This window comes from Halichoeres trimaculatus, unplaced genomic scaffold (genome assembly GCF_033239565.1).
Source record: "Halichoeres trimaculatus isolate MK-OKI-2021-1 unplaced genomic scaffold, fHalTri1.1 fHalTri1_scaffold_5, whole genome shotgun sequence".
NCBI classification, from domain to species: domain Eukaryota; kingdom Metazoa; phylum Chordata; class Actinopteri; order Labriformes; family Labridae; genus Halichoeres; species Halichoeres trimaculatus.
Window position 1 is genome coordinate 8,209,364 of NW_027437183.1, and position 15,794 is coordinate 8,225,157.

Genomic DNA, 15,794 nt, shown 5'->3' on the forward strand with positions numbered 1-15,794 from the left:
ACAGTGTACCCCGCGAAGAAATGCAACGAAGAAGAAAAACATGACACAGTAAACAAAAATCAACAATGGAAGACATCCAGTATTTTGTCTTCTTTGTGATTAGCATGTGGCTTTTTGTTACAAAGTGCAATCAAGCTTTGTTTCAGAGAAGACTGTGTGCTGCAAGGAGAAATAGAACAGCCACCATTGCATGGTAAGTGACGATTCTTTCGACCAATCAACGGTCTGCAGTGTTGTAGCTCCACCTTCCGAGATCGGATCGGTTTAGTCTGGCACCCATTCAGAAGGGTCCCAAAAAGTGGGATGCTTATTTGGGGATCTCTCCTGGGAGTAGTCAGTGGGAACACCGTAAAATGCTTGCTGTGCCAAGACGAACGGAACTGAACCACTCAGTGGAAACGGGGCTAAAGTGATCTCTAAAAAAATGTTCCTTCTAGATAAACACCTGTTTGTAATTCACTCTGTAAAATGAGAACATCAGCAACAGTATCACAGGTCACAGCTTATTTTGAACTTGCTACTTCTTAGCTCCCTGATCAGATCAAGCAGGACCAGATTGATTTACGGCACGTCCAAGTCTCTATGACAACACCACGCTAACTGACGAAGTTTAGTATTGAGAAGATAGATCTGTGTTTTTCTGCTTGAAAACAATTTCTCTGACTAACTTTATAGTAATGGTGGATACTGGAGCCTAACTGTCAGACAAAAAAAAAGGGCAGAAGAGCAGAAGAGAGCTAAACAGGAGAATGATACAGCCATAGCTCAAGGCTAATTAGCCTTTAGCTCAGGCTGTATCACTCTATAACACAGGGGCTAAACTGTTTGTGCTAATGTCCACTCCAACCCACAGTCAGCAGTTGTTCTGCAGTGGTCTGTTCAAACTTGAGAGTCTATCAATAAAATGAAAATTGAGGTTACGTTAGCTTTGCTTGACAGATGACTAGCAGGACATAGCTAACCAGTATTTACTAATGTTACACATTACAGACATGTCTCAGAGCACCGGGCTGTCAGCTGCGCTAAATGCCAACGGCTGCTAAACTACTTGTTGTCACATTAGCTTTAAGATACATTGGAGCACAGGGCTTCTAATGGCACTATATAAAGCTGGCTACTACAACATTTCCCTGATGTCACTTTTTCAAACTGTAGCGCTACATAACTGTACTCATAAATACCTTACCTCAGCGCATTGCACCCTTTTAATCCCTAAACAAACACACACCTCATTAAAAGTAATTTACCACAGTGTGCGTGAGACTCCAGGCCAGAAGGTGGCGGGAGGGAGGGAGTGCAATCAAAACAGATCCTCCACATAGAATCTTTAAAAAACACCAGACACCTTATCTTGAGAAGTTTATACACATTTCATCCTGTATCTACAACTGTTATTTTTCCAACAGTCCAAAGACAGGCTCATCAGGTTAATTAGTGGTTCCTTGTCACCTGTAGGTGTGAGAGTGTGCATAAAAGGTTGTCTGTCTCTCTGTCAGTGATTGACTGGTGACCAGTCCAGGGTGTACCCCGCCCCTCGCCTGGAGACAGATGGGATAGACTCTGGATAAGTGGTAGAAGATGAATGAATGGATGAATATGCTACTGTCATTCTCTGTTTTTATTCCTCAGCGTGTCCGCCTTCACTCGCTAACAATAAGCACAGAATGCAGCAGCCAGAGTTTTAACAAGGACAAACAAATGTTCACACATCACCTCGAAATTTCAATCACTTCTGGCTCCTCGTCCCTTATAGAACCCAGTTTAAAATTCTTACACTCACAGATCCTTACGCAGTCAGACCCAAGAATATTTGTAAGAACACATGATTGTTATGATTACAACTTTCCCTCAGAGTGCTGTCATTTGCTGAAATTGGCTAACGATGTTAACAACAGGAGCACAGTCCACTCTGCTCTGGCGCCTTTCTCAGCTGAGGTAAATGGAACGCATCATTAAACCTTCACAGCAGGCTTGCTTCATCCCAATCTGACTCATCTCTCCTCTGTCTTCCTTGATTCTCTATAACAGATCTCGAGCTTTCTGTGTCACATAAAGGGGACAAAATGTGTGCCTTTATATTCTTTAATAAGTAGGAAATTCCTTTCCATGTATGTTGGAAAACAGTATTTGGAAACTTAACAAAAACAGTTCTACAATCTTTTAAAACAAGAGTTTACAAAATGCTTTGACTTTTGAGGAAAAATAGACACATAAACCTGACAAACATAAAACCTGAAATACATAAGAACCAAGCGGCAATCTCCAGTGTGGGGATATGAGACAATGTGGAAGTGCTAAAATCTGCTTTTTCTCGTGTGTTCGCTTGAGGCTGGCTCTGGAAGTAGCGGAAGTCACATACACACCAAGCCAAAAGAAGCTGTTTTCAAAGCAGAAATTAACCTATTTACAGCCAGGTTAAAAAAACGTCTCCTGTCTGAGTCGCTAATTTTACTTCCAGCACCCACTGTACGGGGGGTGAATTTTTCTCTCCCAATAAGAGGCACAGCTGAGGGTCACGTGACCGACAGGCGCCCTCGGGCTGTAGGCGAAGCCCTTGCCACTACCATAATGGCCACTGTAGCCAATGTGCTTCATTTTCCGTTTCAGAAACAGACAGGTGGCGTCGGCAAGACTACGTCCATGTTTTATACAGTCTATGATAAGAACCCAAACAACTGTTAGCATTAGGGATTAAAATCATAGACTGTATAAAGAGTAGACAGTGGGGTTCAGCAATTTATCATTTTACGGTTTTGAAGCCAAAATACCCCCGTTACAGGTGCTGCCATTGAAGCAGTTGTGCAGCCAAAGTCTGCACAGTAGAGACCCTGAGGGATTCTGGGAGAATATGAGTGGAGCCGGGTGACAAAAATAGTATTTTTTTTTTCTTTCGAGAGTCTTATCACTTCTTGACTCTACCTCTCGACATATTTTACAGTCCCTGAAAAAAATTTGCAAGAACAGCAGCTGTCAATCATCGTCGAATGTGACATCAAATTTTGTTTTTAACCTCTTATAACTACTGAAAACTACTCTTCAGAAAAACAAGGACATAAATACAAGGCAGCCAAATGAAGTCTTCAAAATCCCCACAACAATCAGAAGTGTGAAACATTTCAGCTTTTTTAAAAAAATTTGACCACAGCCCATCTGGAATGACTGGAGAGTCTGATTTTTTGACTTATACTGCAGCCAGTCACCAGGGGGAGCAGTTTTTGTGGCGACCTCACTTTGAGCTGAGCAAGATGACACCATTTTTTTTTTTACAGTCTTTGGTTGAAATGAGCAAGGAAGAGGATGTGGGAAGATTTGCAGTAATTGCAGTCGCGCTTTGTAATAAAGAGCCACATTAAATTCACAAAGAAGAAGAATTGCTGGATGTCTTTTTGCGGGGTACAATGTGTCGTGCTGCTATGGCGTCATCCAGCTTACACACCACCTATCATGAGGGGGCACAGTCAGCTGTGGAAACGCAAACAGGACCAAGCTTAACCGAGCCAAACTGTTCCAAACCGTACTGATCTAAACCAGACTGCTTGGTGGAAACGGGGCTTTTGTTTAATGACTGGACGTGTATACGGGCCCTGGAGAGTATGATTAAGAAACAAAGAATTGGTTATCTTTCTGTATTTGTACATTTTTAAGCCTATACATTTGAAGACTTTTTCATTCTTTTAAGGATTAAAAAGTGTCCCAGTGAGTCCTCTGGGCTCCCCCTGCTGTTGACGCTGATTGATAGTTCACATTAGGTTCAATCGACTTTAATCTCCATTCAGTCCCTCATTACTCCAGGCTCTTGGGCTTTCACATTTCTCTGTCTGTGGGCTCATTTTGCATTGAAGCCACGTCTTAGCATCGACATCCAAGCCTTCAGATTCTTACCTGAGTTGCAACTTTGAAGTAGCTCATGGCCCCACAGACTGATGTGTTTGAAGCTTCATCTTTACATACCACCTCATTTACACTCAACCTGAACACTGCTGTCAGGTTGGCGGTGCGTCAGAGCTAGATCCTGGGAGTGAAGTTGTGAGGTTTGTTTTCCTGATTGAGAGGGGAACAAATTGGAGTGAACTCCTGCTGCGGAGTGCTTTAATGGGCACATATTACAGGAACATGGACTTGGCGTTTATCTCGGAGCTTCCTCGCAGCACGCCAAAAGCAAATCTGCTCACTGCAAGCAGAATCACCAGGAAACTGTCAGGGATTTAAAAAAGAAAAAAGAAACAGTACCTTCTCTTGGAAGAGGAAGAAAAATAGTCTGAGAGCTGAAATCAAAACGTCTAACTCCTTAGGTACAGCGCGAGTTCCTATGAGGAGCTAAACGCCAGACTTTGGTACTTTTCAGTGTTGAAAGAACAGAAGTGCTTCAGTACGGTAAATGTCACGCCAATTTTAGATACCAGGGGACTTAATATCATTGTAATTAGAGAACATGTGCATGTGTCATGAAATAATAAGACATCTGACAGGCTGTAACATGTCACACATAATTGCAGGAGATCCACCTGCTCCTGTCAGAAAAAAAGGCCGGTTAATGTGCACTGCTGCCTTAGCTGTCAAACACATGTTACTAACATGGGCCTGATCGTTAAAACCAGGGTATTAACAGGGAATTGTCTTTCAGAAGTGTGAGTATAAGATAGATCTTTCTTTCGTCCAACAAAAGAAAGCGGATGTCCAATTTTTGGAAGTTTATCCCACCTGATATTTTGTGATGTGAGATGTGTGGAGTGAGTTTTCGTCGACTCCTGCTGCTCAGAAAAAGATTGTGCTTGTGCTGATTTGAAGTCATGAATATTCATCCAATCTAATCTAACATTCACAACCAGGTTTCCTCCACGAGGACAGCCATACACACTTTGTGAACAACGACCAATCAGGAAACAAAGCGAGTGAAGAAGCTGGAGCCAGTACAGTAAATGCAAAGCAGAGAGTTGTGCTAAGATCAGCCTACATTTTTAAAGCCCCAACCCAAACCTAGTCCTCCTGGTAGATGTACCTGATACAGTGTTTGGACAAAGTTTGCAGAGTTTTGGGAACACTGGCGTGAACAGGTGTGGTTAAACTTATCTCCATGTGAAGCTGTCACTGTGAAAGAATCTAGCCGAGCTTTCCTGTAATCCAACCTGTCCTTCTCCCAGCAGTCTGTTAGCTTCATTTCATCTTTAAACATGGTCTTTTCTGTCTCATCCAGAATTCATTCTCACGCTGCCAAAGCGGCTCTGGCTGCAGAGCCTCAATTCATGGATCTGTTCTTTCAGCAACGCTGGAAAGAGGTTTTCACACCATTTGGTGGGATGAAGTGCTGTTTACTTATTTTTCTTTACATGTCAGATTATCTTTTAAACGCTCTGTGAGTACTATACTTCTGGCATTGATTATAATGACACTTTTGACTAGATTGGTAGTGATTTTTAAGGATGAAGACTCTGTTTCCCATGAACACCATCAACCCTGAAGCCCAGCTTGGTAGGCCAGTGTGACCTCAACCGTACCGTCCTCAAGCACAATTCACTTCTCTGTTTTTGGACACTTCAGAGAGGTGGTCTTCAGCACAGGTCACTTCATGCATGAGCATAGGCACGCAAACAGCACTTATGAACCCAGACATATTGTCACGAGTGCACCTCTCGCCAATCATTTTAAACAGTAACAGGGGTGTTAGAGGGCTGTGTCTGACCAAAACGACTAACCATAAGCCAAAAACTCTAAGGGTGTATTCACACCTGTGGCTCGTTGCCTTTTTCCAATTCAGGGGCAAAAATTATACAAATGTAGTGGTTGTCACTTGGTTCGTTTGTGTTCACAAGGCAAAAGTCTCTTGAGGTCCAAAGTTGTAAACAAATGTCACGTGAGATTTTTTTTTTTCATCATGCGTGAGTGTGATACCCCCTAAAGTCTAGCTCATATTTGAGTACTATGACCAGGGATGGGTACCTTTCACATTTGAAACGATATGGTACCAATGCCTGGTACCTGGAAATCAGTAACAGTTCTCAACGGTACCAATTTTTAGTAATTTTTGGTGTTTATGTGGTAAGAAATATCAATTTGTTAAATAAAAGAATCTCATTTTTTCAGTTTAACATATTTTTTTCTTCAATTTAAAATATTTTTTCTTTAATTCAAAATATTTATTCTTCAATACACAACCTTGCAATGCTGTGTTTGTGTCCAGCATAGAAAATCGCCTACCCTTCTAGTCCCTCACAGTCACAAGGTACCTAAACATTTTACCTTTTCATTTTATATGAATCCGTACCCGTTACCTATAAAAGTACCTAATTTGGTACCCATCCCTAGTTGTGACCACTGGCAGTACTCTCCAGTGAGGGAATAGCGCTGCGGGGGGGCAACTGTGCTTGAGCACAGCGCGGTTTGGAAGGCCAGTGTGACCGCTCCCTTAAACATGTGCTGCTTGACAAAGCGTGCATTTGTTTTGGAGAGCAGATCTTTTTTACTCTGCTATTCTTTGTTCAAGATAACTTTTATTGGAGGTAATGTATGTATTTGTAGCTACGCAAGGAGATTGTTTGAAACATGACAATAAGCAAAAGTTTGTAAACTCAGTTAGTAGCATGGTTTAGTGTCCAGAAGGTGAGCAGACTACTCCTACAAAATAATTCCAAAATATCATTTTCTTCTAGAAAAATGACAGATATTGCTTCTTGCTGCTGATCTTTGCCAGCAGTCGTAGGGTCATTAAAGGGACATTTCCTCTACTTGCCAGAAATTGATTCATATTTTCCAGGGAAATTATAACCCTACCTCAGATGCAGAGAACTAACATTTACAAAAAAAGCTGTTTTTGATACCAGAAACAACAGTGTTGTCAGTCAGCTGGGCCCTGCTCTACGAAGCAAGTTCGGTCTAGTGAGATAGCCTTGGAGCTACCTCGCTGAACTGAGCGTGGTAGCTGGCGGTTTCGCTACACGGTTTTACGACGCTGGTTATCAACCTCATAAGTGGATCCAGCTAGGCAATGAGCGCGTGCACTCATATAAGGCGGAGCCCACTGCATCTGACCAATCGCGAACATGAAGCAGTCTGGAGCGTCAGAGCAGGCCGGAGAGAGAAGGAGCGCATACTTCACTCAGGAGGAGCAGGAGGTGATCTTGAGGAAGTATGACGAGGTGAAACATGTAATTAACCTTAAAAGTAGCACCGTCGCCGCTGCTAAAGCACGGAAGGAGTGCTGGCAGAAAATTGCTGACAGTCTAAATGTGTAAGTGTAGTGGTGTAGTGCTAAAACAAAAATCTATTGTGCCATTATCATACTGAAATTGCACTATTCACCATGTACTTTTACTGTAACATGCAACATACCTAATTGATTTCTCAGATGAATGTATTCATTTGTTCATTCCTATTGTGTTTACATTTTTGTGAGACATGTAGCCCACACGAGCCCAACATGAATTCCTGTCACAATTTTAATACGGGCAATAAAATATTGTCATGGAACAGCAGTGTTGGCATTGAAGATCTTATTACGGCATTGAGAGTTCTTCATTCCCTTTAACTACCTGTAGAAAGTATCATGTAGCCTACTACCAACCCCTCCCTGGAAAACCGGTAACTTTCATAAAGGTGGTCATCCGAAAAAGAGAGTGGGTCGGGCTCCGATGTCCATGGGATCCTCTAGGAACGGACAAGCCATTTTTTCGTGAGGGCTCATTGGTCAGTGGGCGGGGTTTTTATAGTCCGCGAGTTCAATCTGGAACCTAACCTGCCCCGGAGCAGGTTAGCCGTTCAGCGTACGTTACCATGGAGACTCGCCTCGCTGAGGAGTGATCCCGTGTCGTAGAACAGGGAATCCTGAACCTATCCTCAAAGCTACCTCGCTAGGCAGTAATCCTGCTTCGTAGAACAGGGCCCTGGTGTCTAAGCTTCTGTTATATGTAAATCCTGTTTACCTTATTCCTAAACTCACATGGACAGCTTACCTGAAACGAACTGGGAAGTCCCACTCAGCCACCTGATCATTGAGATGGATGTGGTGACCTCATCGCTCTGTTTCAGCCTCCAAACATCCAGCTCTGGCGTCTTCCTCAAACTGAAACTAAAGTTAAAGAAGGAAAGAGAACATTAATTTTTCATTTTTCTTTGCTCATCATCAAGAGGCCTCACTCCTCGTTTGCACTTCGAGTAATCAAAATTGTTAGAACTTTAAAACTTAAAACTGACACATTCAAATTAAGACCAAAAACTTTTGTATGAAAGAATAAAAGCAGAAGAGAAAACAATTTATCCTCATTTTGCCTCGTCCTTCCTCATGTTTTATCTTTCTGTTAACTTCTTTACTTTTTGTTGGGGGTGGGAAACAAAGCGCTCTTGCCGAAACAGCTTCCAGTTTTTAAGCTGCAATCAAAAGGAAGGTTGTTTCAAACACTGTGATAACCTTGCATTACCTTTGTAATAAGTTCTGTTTAATTTAGAGTTGTAAAAGCTGAATAAACTTTCAAAAGGTTTGAGTATGTCTCAGGACACCCACACATGATGTAACAGGGTTTAGGTCACAGCAGCCCTCCTCTGAGTTACTCTCTGATGTTGACCTGTCAGAGAAAATTGCGGCTGGCTTTGGAAGCTCTGTAAAGTTCTGGTTGTGTCACACCGGAGTAGAGTTTAAAAAGTAATTCTGGTGTCGCAGTTACCTAAGGGAGGGCGGTCTGAACAGGTTTGTCTTGCGTGTTCTCTGTGAAGAAAAGGGTAAAAGCTTCAGAAGCATCTTCAACTGCAGAAGGGAAGTCAAACAGTTATAAAACTGATCCTTGTGCCTGGTTTAATGACGCCAAAATGAACGATGAAGAGAAACAAACTGGGTTTGGATCTGGTAGAGATTCAATCCAGATCACCAACAAGATCACCAGATCTCAATCCAACAGAGCTCCTTTGGGATGTGGTTTAACTAGGGTTGGTTACTAAATTAGGAACTTTTATTAGAGGTGGGTGATATCCAAATATCGATAATATTGATACCAATGTTGGTATTGATATCTAATGTTACTTTACCTATAGTGTTTTACTTTAAGATAATAATTTTTTTGCACTTTATTTTCTTAAGAAAAGAATTTCACACATAATGATGTTTTGGGTAAAAGTTGTTTTGTTACTGTTCTATTGTTTCTCATCATAATTTTGTATCATGACACTAAAGTATTATGTAGTAACTTGTAAACATTGCCCAAATTCTGTCCTAGGTTTTCACAGAATAAAAGAAAAAATCACAAAAAAGGTCTGCAGTTTGATGATACATCAACCTTAAATATCAAAAAGCATCAGTATCAGTAATGGTATGAGTATCGGTATCAGTATCAGTATTGGCGTTACTTGCCCTGTATTTACTTGGTATCCGATCAATACCAAAATTCCCAGTTTTCCCACCTCTAGCTTTTGGAGGTACTGACCAAATTCCATCTGTAATACCAAGTACCAATTCACGTAAAATCAAACAGCACCATGTTTAGGTACCTGAATGCACCATTGTGACTGTGAGGGAATGGAAGAGAAGTTGATTTTCCATGCTAGACATGAACACAGCATTGGAAGGTTATACTTTGAAGAATAAAATGTTAAATTAAAAACCTTTGAGATTTTATCATTAAAAAAACTAATATTTATAACCACATAAACACACGCAAAAGTACTGAAAATTGGTGCCGTTGAGTACAGATACTGATTACCAGGTACTGGGCATTGGTACCCATCTGTACTCAAATGTAAAAGGTACCCATCCCTTGGTGGAACAAGAGCAATTTTGTGATGCTATGTCAGTATAAAGTTTATCTGAGGAATGTTTTCAATAGCTTGTGAAATCTATGACACCAAGCATGAGACAGTTCTGAAAGAAATTCTGTCACTGTGTCCAGGTGTGCAACAGATAGCTCAAACTCTGTCACCATCATCCATGCTTATGCTACAAGTTGCTTTTGGTGCTGGACGGTGAAAAACGGTTTGATGTTATTCAGAGATCAAGAGGCTGCTGGAGCGAATCAGGCTGAAGGAAACACACAGGAGAGGCTGTCACCACACAAACCATCCCTCCCACTGAATTATAAACACTGGTCTCCACTGCACCTGGTCTCCACGTTTGATTGAAACCCACGCTAACGCAGAAGAACTGCCCACTGACGGGAGTGTTGGTGGCTGCAGAGTTGTTGTTTTTTCCCACGGTAAAGAGCATCAACGTTCAAACTGTTCACAGCTCGATTCAAAACTGGATCTATACATGTGATCAGTTTGTTTGTTTCTTTAAGTTTTCTGTGAACTTTGAATCATAAATGGCAGGTTCAGTGTTAGCCAGGGCAGATATGTGATATTGGCTGGATTCCATTTCTCTCATCGTGCATCCTCCCACTTGTTTCTTCATTGATTTTTAATTAGTTTCTCCCTTAAGAGATGCATGGAGACACTCTCTACCTGTTTAAGCCAGGAGTGGTAAAAGATTTAGGCCCCAGCTGTCTGGGGTATCAAACAGTCCGGCCGAACAGCTGCAGGATGAGACTCAGACTTTTGCTCTTTTGTCTGAAATGGTCTGTCTGAGCTGATGTGGACGGAGCAGAGAGGGACAGCCAGAGGGGCTGAATGCCAGCCAGCTGGCTTTGAGCAGGTGTTGAGGATGAAGTCCCTCTGAATCTGTCTTTGACAAGTCTGAAGTGCTCCCTCCTCCATAGAGTCTGATAAAGTTTGAAAGTTTGAGGAGGGACTTCTTCATATTGCCTTCCTCTTTTTTTCTCCTTTAAAGGTTTTTTTTGGCATTCATTTTATATTTTGAAGACTCCAGTCTGATTTCTCCTTGATGTCTTTTGACAGTGCTTCTGCGAAACCTACTTGAAAGTTTTCTTTGAAGCTATTTGTTGTTTCCAGACTAATCAGCGTTTCAAGGCTGATTCTCTAAACACTTAAAACAAATATTAGGCTGATGGAGACTAAATGTGTTTGTGCGTAAAGCTTAACCAATAACCCAGAATGCATTTACGGCAGCCCCTGAAGAGACTCAGCTTCTGTGAACAGAAACTGACATCAAGGTCCGTTCTCAACTTTTCTCTTGAGTGAATACAAAAGAGGAAAAAAGCTGCAACACAAATAAATCAAATATACAAAAAATGATTCATAAAAGTGTTGACAGTGAATTTCATTACCAATGCATTGAGTCACGTGATTATTACATTCTTCCCTGAGTAGTAGAACATGTAAACATTAGCATAACAGGGTGGAAGGTAAAGCTAGAAAGTGTGTTAAAACAAACTGTGCATCAACTTTATGGAACACCACAGGGCGCCTATCGGTCATGTGACCCTCAGCTGTGCCTCTCATTGGGGGAGCTTGCGATCTTAAAGGACAACTCTGTTTTTTTGACACCTGGACCTTATTTATAGGTGTGTGCATGCTCATATACTCACTCAGACAAACATCGTGCAGCTCAGAGTCCTTCAGAAGTTATTTAGATCCAACCGATTTTAGCCGCACTTAGCGGGGGCCACGGCAAGGGAGCTTCAGCACGGGACATAATGTCTGCAAAATCGCTCATTTCAGCTACATTTTTTCATCCATCGCCAGTGTTATCATAAAGTCAGCTTGTCCACGTCTTCAGACTAAAACTTCAAGTTTGACGGTTGTCCTTATCGGTTCGAGCCTGAGTACATGGACAAGGAGCTCCATGAAAGAAGGATGCAGGGAGAGAGACGAAGAGCTGGCTCGAGAACAACAAACAGGAGCACGTCCACGACTCAATGCGAACTGGTGGTGCGCTTGTGGACAGTGTTCGCCTATGGCAATAGAAGAGGAGTGTGTTTGTGATAACACTGGCGATGGATGAAAAAATATAGCTGAAATGAGCAATTTTGCAGAGATTATGTCCCCCGCTGAAGCTCTCTTGCCGTGGCCCCCGCTAAGTGCGGCTAAAATCGGTTGGATCTAAATAACTTCTGAAGGACTCCGAGCTGCACGATGTTTGTCTCAGTGAGTATATGAGCATGCACACACCTATTAATAAGGTCCAGGTGTCAAAAAAACAGAGTTGCCCTTTAATATCCTCTGAATGGCCAAGTTAGAAAAAAATTCAACCCCTATACAGTGGGTACCGGTAGTAAAATTAGCGACTCAGACAGGAGACATTTTTTGAACCAGGCTGTAAGAAGGTTAATTCCTGCTTTGAAAATGGCTTTTTTTTTTTTAGCTTGGTGTGTATGTGACTTCCGCTACTTCCGGAGCCAGCCTCAAGCAAACACTCAAGAAACAGCAGATTTGAGCACTTCAGCATTGTCTCATATTCTTAGACCAGAGGTTGCCGCTTGGTAGTGACATTAGATAAAGTAGAGAGCCAGAATTATGCATTTAGACACAGAGGATGATGAGTAAACGGAAGTACTTAAGTATTTAAATAGTGGCCAGTTCAATCAATCAATCAACCAATCAACCAAAATTTATGTATATAGCACATTTCATACAAAGTCAAATTGCATACATACATAAATACACGTACACACATATAAGCATACATATATACACACACATACATCCATATATACATACCTAAATACACACACATGTGCATTAATGATGACAATAATACTACTAAGTAGTATGCCGCTGTAATTGTAATGAATGATTGGTAGGATGTCAAGAGGCTTTGGAGACTGATGCACACCACAGAAGCTCAATTAAAATAAAAAAATTATAACAGATACAAGAAAAGGCACAGCAATAACATTAAGAGACATCTAAGTAAGACACTAAAAGAGTAAGACACTATTTAAAGCAAGTAAAAGTATATTATAAGAATTAAATTAAGCCAAAAAATAATTAAATTGATAAAGATAAGAACTATATCCTAATATATAAGCAAATAATACAAAATATTATTTCTTTAAAATAAAAATAAAAAAAAAAGTATCAGACAATAAATATTGAGCTAAAAATGTAAAAATGTTAAAAAAAAAAAAAAAGGCAGAGTAAGTGAGTTTTTAGGATACGTTTAACAGTAGCATTTTAAGAATTATGGTATAATATATCAGTAATGTAGTTATACAGATTTTCAGGTCCATTTTCTTCCTCATTCTAAAAGAAAACAACAAACCATGAGGGACTTAGTGCACGATTTTACTATGTAGTCACTGTAATTATGAAAAATAATAGCTCTTAATAAAGGTTATTGAAGCAACAAGATGTATGTTTTTAATCAAAAAATAAATAAATAAATAAATGGCAGATTATTGAATTATCAAAATGATAATTAGTTGCAGCTCTAGCAAGTTGTAACATGTATGATACTTTGGGAAACACTGCATTAAATGACCGAATGGTAATACTTGTGAGGCTGAACTGTATATCACACTTTATATTATCCACTTCAGTTGTCAATATTTCTTTTCCAGACTCACAGCTCCACCAGTGGTTTTTGTGTAATCAGCGCGGTTTGTTGTTGTAATAAGGTTTGTATAATCCAATTAGCTTTTGAATAACAGGTCTTTGTCCGTGTTTTTTCCCCCATGTCTTTGAAGGTAATGATTTCTTTATAGGAGTGGAGGTCACGTCTCAGTGGTCAGCAGGACAGCTCATTAACTCAGTTATAGCTGCGGGTAAAAGCCACTAATACGACCAAGGAGGAACAACAGGGGAGGCTCGAAGTGACTTTATATAGAGCAGGAAGTCAGTTTGACCTTTTCTGGGCGTCAGGATGACTGAGTGATGACCACCCACTTCAGAAAAACTAGTTGACTTCAAAGTTGCACAAATGAAAAAGAAGCTGTTCCTATCTCATTTATGTAAACGCTTATTTGATTACGTTATTGTTCTCAGACCAGGGTTAATGAGCTACTCTAATTATCTTTGTGCATGCATATTCTTTTGAATCTGTTAATTACATTTCTGTCAACTACAGCAAATGTTTTCAACATAATTTGTGCTGCATTGATTAGACAGATGTCTGACTGGAGAGTCTGAAGGACCCCATTCAAACAACGTTTTGATAAAGATGAGTCAAAAAATGATTAAAGTGAATCAGAGTAATTTCTTTAGCCCAATTAAAACAATATGAGTTGACCAGAGTTCCTTATTTAAATGTGTAAAAGCAAAGTTAACTTCCAGGAAAAATGTGATTCATACAGCAGCACAGGGATAAGGATCAAATCAATGACCTAGAATGAGATGATAGCTCATTTTACAGCAGCACTTACTTTTATAGTTCAAAGAAAGAGAAGGGTGAATCCTGATCTGCTTTGAGAGGTCTAAGGCATTTGTCTACAATTTTTGATTCACCACATGATTCACCTTTATATAAAAAAGGAAAACCATACCTTTTTTTATTACCAAAGGGTTGTCAGAGGAAGTCGTAAAAAGTTATAGAAAAAAGAAAGTTATAGAAAAGTCAAGAATACTCAAGAAAAATAAGACATTGAAATATTATGAGAACACAAACGCCCCAGCAACCGGCACAACTGACTCATAACTGTGGCTCACACTGTAGTGATGGGGGCAGTAATGAGCCCGGTTGACAACTGTACAGTCAAAACAGTAGAAGAAGAAGGAGTAGAAGAATCAACGACGGCAGAAGAAGAGAAGACCTAAGAAGAATTAAAGAAAATGAGTTGTGGGCTCCCCGTGGAGCTGTGAAGAAATAAAGTTCCTTATTGAAATGCCTTAAAACAACGGTTTTGAAGCCAAAATACCCCGTCACAGGCGCAGCCATTGGCAGCAATTGCAGGCAGAGTCTGCACAGTAGGGACTATGAGGGATCCTGGGAAAATCTGAGAGGAGCCGGGGGACAAAAATATATATATATATATTTCCTCGCGGAAGTCTAATCACTTTTTGACCTTCCCTCTTGATATATTTTACAATCCCTGAAAAAATTACACAATAACAGCAGCTGTCAAATCATAATTAAACGTGACGTAAAACCTTGTTTTTAACCTCGGATAACTAATGAAATGAAACTTTTCTGAAAAGAAGAGGACTTGAATACAAGACAGCCAAATATCTTCAAATCACCACAACAATCAGACGTGAGATACAATTATACGAGGTGTATTATTTTTCTAAAGTTTGACCACAGCTCATCTGGAATGACTGGAGAGCTGGATTTTTTTGACCTATACTGCAGCCAGCCACCAGGGGGAGCAGTTTTTGTGGAGACCTCACTTCGAGCTGAGCAAGATGACGTCCATTTTTTTTTATTTCTTATTTTTTACAGTCTATGGTGTAACTACACCCTAAGTATCACCTTTTAAAGGGCTATCAAACTTAAAGGTATAGTACATAAGAACTGGGAATGCTAAGAGATTTCTCACCATCAGTTTCCAGATTGTAAAACTTTCCTGCTTACTGCACCTTTAAACTCTCACTTTTTGTACAGTATGTGTTTCTTTACCACTGTTCAAGAACCAACAAACTGGTTTATATTTTTACAAGGGAGCAGTGGGAGAAATTGTTCCACTAATTACTCTGAAATGCTTTAATAAAGTTTTATTTATTCCCTCTTTACTGTTTTTGTAGTCCCACTGAGATTAATTATTCCTTCTGGCGAAGCAGAGGATGCTGTTAATTGATGCAGAGTACCAATTTAAAGGTTTTTATTTCACAACATCATAATTTGTCATCTGAAACAGACATCCAGCTCTATCTCACATAAACAATGGGGAAGTTTAAAAGCAAGTTGCCTCAGGGTGGGATGAAAAGGGAAGCCTCTGTCAGACGGTTTCCCCTTTGAAGTCGTGTAAACGCAGCGGGATGTTTGTCTCTGGTGACGGAGCACACAGGATGTGCTAACTGCAGCGGCGGCATCACCCTGCAGC

At 40.5% G+C, this 15,794-nt stretch overlaps 1 protein-coding gene across 2 annotated transcripts in view; it reads right to left on the reverse strand.

The window, feature by feature from the left end:
- npffr2a (neuropeptide FF receptor 2a) overlaps positions 1-15,794 on the reverse strand; it is a 125,297-nt gene that overhangs the window by 74,718 nt on the left and 34,785 nt on the right. For both annotated transcript variants that reach the window (XM_074670011.1, XM_074670009.1), the window contains one exon: positions 7,947-8,062. The gene's annotated coding sequence lies outside the window, so the exon portion shown is untranslated. The remainder of the gene's footprint in view (positions 1-7,946; positions 8,063-15,794) is intronic.